This window comes from Amblyomma maculatum, chromosome 5, assembly GCF_055883805.1.
Source record: "Amblyomma maculatum isolate TAMU_Amacu chromosome 5, ASM5588380v1, whole genome shotgun sequence".
Lineage (NCBI taxonomy): Eukaryota > Metazoa > Arthropoda > Arachnida > Ixodida > Ixodidae > Amblyomma > Amblyomma maculatum.
Window position 1 is genome coordinate 114791893 of NC_139348.1, and position 8759 is coordinate 114800651.

Below are 8759 nucleotides of genomic sequence, written 5' to 3' on the forward strand. Positions count from 1 at the left end.
CGTGTTCGCTATTTAAGGGTCGCCATCCTACCATAGAAGAGAGATTTTCCCGTCTTGTAAAGGCCGCCCATGTGAGTAAATCGAAGTAATTACTGATTAAGCATTACATAATAAGTATATTCTCCACTCAAGCACAATTGGACGGGAAGTATAAATGGCCGAAAGTTCTTCGCTTCAGTGCTCATCAACCTGTTCTCTCAAACATTTGGTCCCTCTCTGCTTCGACGACCCAGAGTGCCTGAAGCCGGCACCTAATAAGCAATTGGCAGTCATGTAACCTTAGCCGGTGCTGCTTTATTTAATAGTCGTGGTTAGTGTTTTTACCACATGTACATAGGGCTCTATCAAATGTCTACTGTTTCGGAGCCCCCCAAGGCGGTTTTGACCGCCCGCTTCATTCCATCTTGGGTTGTTATATAAGAATCACTGCCATTGCACGTTTGTTGTATACTTCTAACGCCGCACCGCTTTTACACGATCACGCAGAAGCCTGTAAATTCAAAGTGATAATTTGATAATCTCATCATATCAATAAATCACAAGTGATAATCTAATAATCTGATCATAATCATAAATTACAAGTGATAATCTGATAATCGTAGAATAATTGTGATAATCTCCGCCAGTACCTGTAGTAGCAGAAGAGGGTGGCCATTTGGTGCCCAGTTTTGCTTGTTCAAGCTATAGTAAGGGACGCAGTCAAAGTGAACACGCGAAACGAACAAGCCTAAGCTTCAGTACCTATGTTGGTCTTCGACACCGATGGTGCTGATACGTATTGGATTGCCATGCTTCGGTAGCAAGTGGTCACCTCCAGCCACTTCGAGATAGTTCAACACCAGTTTCCATTGCCGCCAAGTTACTCAACGTTTGTCTAGAATAGGCAGCAACACCTAAGAAAGCGGCAATGCTACCATTCTAATGATTCAGAAAGCGCGGTCCTCGGAACGTAAAACTACACTCGAGTCCTCGCCGGTCGCCTGTGATTCCAGGTATACGAAACAAGGGAACGAATAGACATCGCCAGCAGCTTATAGTAGACTGTTTATTTCCGAAAGCGAGTGAGCGCATGCCGTGTCGAGAGAACAGAGGCAGCACATGCAGTCGGGTAGCCAGAGCTGTGGCTTGTCCGGGATACAAGACTTATCAGATGAGAATCCTACATGTCAACATGGTTCACTCTTTCTTGGAATTCAGGGGAGCTCCGCTCCTCGCCCAAGTACGATGCCCCCACAAGTGATTGCAGCAGAACCGCTGAAAAAAGGAAAACATTCGTTTTGTGCCGCACAACTGCACCACATGGATAATTTAAAACTGCTTTAGCTCGAGGCATTGCTATGATAAACCTGTATAGGTGCATAGATTAGTGTGGTTTGGCGCACTCACATTCTCGTTCAGGAATGGCTTCTACAATACTGGTAGTTCTTAAATGTCCAATAAATTTCACGAAATGCATTCTTACGCTGCAAATTGTCGGTCACTTGGAATCAATCATAAATACAAGGAGCCGGCTCCAGGAGCCCCGATTTCTCTCAGCGGTGCGTCTTTCCTGAATAGGTTCCGTAAATGTTATAGACGGAAACTATTCTGATAAAACAGAACAGTAGTAAAACTTACGCCAAGGGTGGTGGCGTTTCTAACTGGCTTCACACAACAGCTGTGCACTGATATGCTGCTTGTGCAGTTAAGCTTATATATCGCAAAACCTGGCCTGAAACACGGTTGAAATCATAAAACAAAGCTTAATTAAAGTTTTCTGACATCGCAAGTCATCATTGTATCCGTGTAGGTAAAAAGTGGCAGGCAAATTAAAAATAGGGTATTGTGAAAGCTATTTTTATCTACTGCTGCATCAGACAATTGAAAATGTGATGTCATTTTTTAAACGCACTTGTTTTGTAAAAGCAGCCGCCAGTCCACTTGCGTCTGTTAGAAATGCGACTGGTTCATTGTTTCAATTCAGCAGCACAAGGAATGAGGTATATTTTTTTTACACTAAGTTTTAAAATTGGACACATTTTGCGCAATTATTTTAGAGTCTGAGAATACCGGCCCATGAATGCATACCTCACAGCACTTTTCTTCAGACATGGGTGCCAATTTTATTTTTCTTGAATATCTCCCTTTGAAAAAATATGTTTGGAAAATAGACAGCAGAAAAATTGAAACCTTGAAACATAAAAAATATATTTGGCTTGAAAATTTCAAGTCACATTTTGTCGTAGTAACAGCGTTAATACCAATAAGAAATCAGAGTGGCTCTCTTAAGGTTAGAGAAAGGGAGGGGTGACGGCTAGTAGAAAATATTTGAATAGTAGTCTCTTCAAATTTCTCATATCTGCATAAATACTTTATCTACATTTTTTTTATTTTGTAAATTTGACGACCGCTTGCAAAATAGCGTGCAACAAATATCCCTCGCGTACATAAACTGGGTTTCTGTGGAGAGATTACGGGAGCAAAGTAGATGCTCAGAGGTTGATTTGTAAAAGCCGTAACTGCCCAAACTGGCATTTGATGTGTTCTGTCTGTCATACGTGCTAGTATTAGGGTAAACTTGTCATTTTGACAAAACGCCTAACTAAATAGTGAAACCTGGGACGTCTACAGTTAAAGCAACAAAGTGCTTTTGGTAGCACAGATTGGCGCTGTTAGTTCATTTTCTCATACTTCAATGGCTGCTCAGGAATATGTTTCATGTCTAGCTGCTATTACTTCCCAGTAAACATTGAAAATTGTTGTCTGACGAATCTTCAAAGCAGTGTCGCACGTGTTTCCTTTTGCTATGTGCTTCTTTCCCACGCAGACCAGTTCGGGGGCCGTAAAGAAAAACTTCATTGTAACGGGCAACGCATGGGACGCTTCTTTGAAGAATCATCACAGGCCTCAATAAAAATTGTGCTTATAAAGAGTGGAGAGAACGAACATAATCACAAAATTCCCAATGTTTCGCTAATTTGAGCTATTAAATGCGGATTGATTTACGTTTCACGATCAGTTCAATATATATCGAGATATTGTATTATGCAGCATCCAGATCCGACTGGCGAGGAAGTTTAGCCAATGCAGTAAACATAGAACGAGCACAGGCCACACGGAGACGGTCCACTCTCGTTGTCTTGCGGGAATTCCCACCATTTGGAGTATTCGGCTGCCCGTTTTTTGGCCGACAACTTGAACGTCACAAACCTGCGCGACATCATCCGCGAAGTCATAGGGGATGAGATTCGGCAGCTGCTCCCAATTACTCTCCGTACGGCTTCCTGAGCCCTCTTACAGGCTGTCAGCGAAGAAGTACGACGTGCCCTCTACGCACAGTGCTTCATGGTTTTTTCGCTCTAACAACTCGCACATGCTTGCGCGTCCTTTGCTCGTCGCTCGCGCCGCTGCAGCCCTACTCTCCACCTGGTCGCCAGTATTACCCGCTTGCAGAGCCACATGCTATGTTGTACGCTCTTCGTCCGCAACAGCACAGGGTGTGGTAGGCCGACGTAAGAACGACAACTGATGGCCGCCCGCTGTGCTTCCACTGCGGAGAATCCGACCGCGTTTACTGTCATGGCCCTTACCGTTAGCTTGGCCTTAGTGGCTTCTAGCGGAATGCTCCCCGCTCAGAGTTCGCCGTGCCGCCCCATTACATATTTGAATATCTGGGCCATTTACCACCACCCAAGGGGCTCGCACTCTTGACCTTCGCTAATCACCGCCAAACTGGTATGATTCCCCCTTCGTCGCAATAGGCTGCAAAGCCTATCCTCCCGTCGGAAAACTATGTAAGACACGTGACGCCTGGAGGTGGCCTTCCCCAACCCACACGAGTTAGAGCCTGCATGGGTGTTGCCCAGCTCCTACTCGCGATCCAACAACCTTCCCGACGAACTTCTCGGTGATCTTGATTGTTTTTCCACCGATTCTTTGATGACTTTTCCGACGACCCTCCCGGCAGGGTGCGCAAGAATATTGATAATATTGTTGATGGATACTATGCGATGGGACGGCACTCGTCGACCCCGGTCTAGACTATTTTTTTCGAACAGAGAGCTTTTTCCCCGACTTCATCAAGTAATGTCGGCGTTGGAAGACCCCGAAATAGGCATCGCTAGACTCCACCCCGTGAAACCGAAAATCAGATGATCTGTTCGTGTTGAGATTAACATCAACTCGAGCATTTTCAGTTTCATCGTAAATAGAACGGTACTCGAGCGATTATTCTGGGAACAAATTTCTCGAGAGTGTGTATAGCTGTAACTGACCTCGCTCAACGGTTCCGCTCGGTTATAGAGGCACTTCACATCTTTCTCTTTCATCGTTACGTCTTCATTTGGGAGATGAATGCGAGTGGCCAATTCACGTTTGGCCCATTCACGGCCGTTGCTGCTCGTCTTAGTTTTCATTTGCTGGCAGTGAAAACTCCTGCTACGTCGAAAGATTCTCCTGAATGTTTTCATGCCGATACAAACGGCATCTTCTAATGTAGACATTCTGGATCGATTATTATCGTTCCAGCCTATTAAACGCGCGACGCGCTCGGACTGATCAAGCCAGTCTTGGGCGTCCTCCGAGTTGCCTCCGTGAAAGGATTTTGGGGGCCGGGATTTTGCAGACTAGCAAACGAAGCAGGAAGGCAGGGGGTGACGTCTGGCTTTGCTGTCGTCGGCACAGCCATGGGTGGGCTCTGTTGAGGCAGAACCCCGATTACGGCGATAAACAGTGGAGCCTGTGGCTTACAGAATGAACGGGTGTGCTCAGAAGAGGAATCGAGTATGTGCTTCACCTCTGCGAGGAATGATGGAGTATCAACCGAGAATGCCAAACGGTCTCCACCACATATTACAGGCCAGACAAAACCCAGTCGTGTACGTCGAGAGGGAATGTAGGACAGCCGAGGTTTAATAGCCCAGACCAGAGCCAGCTTGAGCTCACCTTCACCAGAGCGCGCCCACTACGTTTTCGTCTCGGCTTAGCGAAAAAGTTGCTCAAGCGATGTCCGTGGCAATATTGCAAGGAGAATAATCTTCACATAAAAGTGTGAAATAAAAAGAGTTATTTGCCCCTAAAAAACTAATTATTATTATATAGTTTTGGACTCAGTGTACAATGTTTCATTGTTAAACTGAACGCCGATACAACTCGAGATAAATCCAGTTTTTAAAAAGGGTTATTTTGCACGTGGGTCCAAATATTTTAAGCGAAAATAAGCTTTTCAGTCGAAGTAAGTTGTTTTGGTAGTACATTTTGTTTCGGTATTCCGACAAGGACAAGGTAAGGGTGCGACAAATTGTGAAGATTATAAGGGACACGCATATTTCTAGCAGCTAGTCTATGTTATAGAAAAGAAAAATTAAAATTAAAGAAAATTCATTTGCCATAACTTTTGATGTAGTAACCACGGTGCCGATTCTCATATTTAGAAACTATGCTGAAGTTAATAATTCTGACAAAACTTTCTCCTTATTTATTCCTGCTCGTAACACGAATTATAATTTGCTGTTCAAATTGTATCAAAACGCCCTTTCCTATAGTACTCTGTCAGGCAAATATTGCTGATTCGGCTTACTTGATTCGTAATTCATGATTCATGATGGGATTTCAATTCCTTGTGCTGTATTATATCTTTAGGGACCGTGAACAAGAACTCATCTTGAAAGGTCTTTTGAGAATTTTGTTTCAGATGGCAGGACCTAAATTACTCTTGAAAAAAATATACCACAGTTTACGTATTGATATGCTCTTCTTACAAAAACATATGTGTTGTGAGTCATGACATGTTGCACCACCAAAACATTTTATTCAGGAGTTTCGGGAAAAAGAGCACAATTCTGGAAAAGTAGATTAATGTAGAAAACGGTAATGAAATGTTATTTACAAGTGGTACAACGCCATATTTAATTCTTAGGAAAATATGTCATGCTATATTCAAATTCATATTTAGTTTTTACTCTAAGAGGATTTTAACTAAAATAAGACGGATGTCTTAAAAACGTCTCAAACGATAACCTCAGTATATATTTCTCACAATGTATTTAAGATGTAAAATAGAGGAGTATAATTTAGGACACCTTTTATATACCTAAGACATGGTGTTTACGAAATGCATGACACGAATAAACAATATTTATTTGCGAACATCTTGAAGGAACAAAATATTTTTAACGAACCTAACAATATAAAACGTACCTGTGGTGTGAATATATGCTGAGTTAAAATAATTGAATACAATACATTCTATTAAATTGAAAAATTTGACTCTCACATCCTAATATTTTTTGTTTTATCTCTATTTCAAAAGCACTGGTCACCTGTCAGTGAACCTGGGATGAAAACTAATTTAACAAGTTACTATTTTATTATTCTTACTTTGCAGTGAATTTAGAGCCTTGTTTGGAGACTAAGGGTATGTTAGTTAGGACCGATTTATATTAGCAAACAATTATAATCGTATGCTTATTTTGCTGTGTAGATAAGCGTAATGAAGAATATTCGAAAGTATTTAAAGTTTGAAGGATTGTACGAGGGACAGACATGCAGTTATGATATGCGCTCTGCCCGATGGAATAAGTGTTGCAAACCTGGTCCGGGGTGTCTTTTAATGCTGCGAAAAGGTTTTCATCTCTTGCTGTACAGCTGAGCGACAATCAATGCGAAAGTCTGAAAACTGCCTTATAAGAAATATACCCCACCATGGAGAGATTATGCTCCAGATCTCTACTTCAAATTACAGCCGGCGTCACCATGATATTGGGCAGACGGCTTTATTAGTATTTTATTATGACTGAAATCCAATCCAATTTTTCAAAATTCGATGTTATGATGTTTTAGTTACGAAATGGTCCAGGACTCAAATTACACAATAAACCGCAGCTGAATGAAATAGAATCGAGATATGGCGGACATTAAAAACTACGGACGATACTACGCAAAAACGCAGAAATGCAGTGCTCCTTCTTGTAGCTGTGTTCTAAAATGAGCGTCTTGAAAACGCTAAAGCACCGCGTCCACCGCGCACTGTGACAAATAATGTTTTAAGGGAAGGTTTGCGACCACAATGCTCTAGAGATATAAATAAATTGGTTCACAGGAAGGGAAAGGCGCAGTAACTGTCACACTTGCTCTGTGGACACCCGAACCGCGCCGTAAGGGAAGGGAGGAAGGTGGGAATGAAAGTGGAAAGAGAGAAAGAGGAGCCGTAGTGGAGGGCTACGGAGTAATTTCGACCACCTGGGGATCTTTAACGTGCGCTGACATCGCACAGCACACGACGCCTCTTCGTTTCGCCTCCATCGAAACGCAGCCGCCGTGGTCGGGTTCGAACCCGGGAACTCCGGCACAGTAGTCGGGCGTCTTACCACTGCACCACCCCGGCGGGGCCTCTAGAGATATCTGAAAATAAAACATTCCAACAGGACGCTTGAAACCATAAATTATACGCGTTCTTGCTGTCCTTAAGGCAGTAAAATGTTTCGGTAGGCTTTGGAACACCGGTTCACGCACAGTGTTGCACCTAGTCTCGGTGAGGAGTTCTTGTTTGTTGAAGCCACACCAGCTCTTTGCAATACTGAATTTTCGCTCTAATATCATTTAGGTATTCTTTCTTCCCTGAAATAACCAGGGAATGGAAAGCAATAACAAATGGTGAAGTCAGCAGCTTGTCCCTTAATGCATTTCTATGTATGCTTTTTTTTTATCCTTCGTTTCTCTTTTCGTGTAGTAAGCCTATACCTTTTAGTATCTCAATGTATGAAAGGTTTTCAATTTTTTTCTTCTAATTGTGATACCTTATCTTTTTCTATATGTATACATAAATATTTCTGTGAATGTTTTGGAACACTGACACCCGTAATGCTGATTTATTTCTTAGTGAAACTGTAATTTCGTCCCGTTTTTCTTCCTGTGCAGCATTTATACATTTTCTTATTAATTTATTTGTGCGCTGCTTTGTGCATTGCAGCCCAAACTAGAATATTGGAGAAGATAAGGCTGTAGGGATACGCGGTAGCAGCAGCATCTTCGTTTACTTGGTGCCGGAGGGCGTATATAACAAAAAGCCCCCATTTCACACCAGCTCTGGCGCAAATAGCCCGCGGTGGACGCTTTTTATTTATAGGATTCCGCTAAGGAAATTAGGTCGCGAATAAGGAGTCAAACTATTACGGCGTGGTACGTCCTTGCAGGCGTCCATGTCGGCACACATGGGATACAATTACAACAATATAAGCACGCAAAAGTCACTTTGAATAGACCTTTCAACCTAGATACGACCCTGTCTGGACGTTGTGACTTTTGCTGCTGGGCGCTGCGTACGGTTTCGTTAACTGGACTTGTTTGTTATCTAGCGTTAGTATCAGCAAAGTGGGGATGCTGGTGATACGATTGCATGTTTTTAATCTGAATTATTCTTGAATGCATTGTACTTGTTGCTTATTGATGATCGACACGTAATTTTAATTGTTTGGCTAAGATGTAGTTTGCTTCAAAGTACCTCATGTTTAATTGACAATCCCCTCGCAATCATTAGGTAGAAAAGGAGGAGGAGGAGAAAAGGAGGGAGGAGGCAGGGATGTTAACCACAAAAAATGAATTCCAGTTGGTTACCCTGCACTGGGGAAGGGGAATGGGGTATTAAAGGAGGAGGGTAGAAGCGAAGAGGAGGTGCGAAAGTCACAGTTTGTCAATCAGGCTAGTCTCTCTTAAAAAGCGAAGAAGCATCTCGTAGGCTTTGAGCGCAGATGACGTTTGTGGCCTTGGTCCTAAGATCTTCC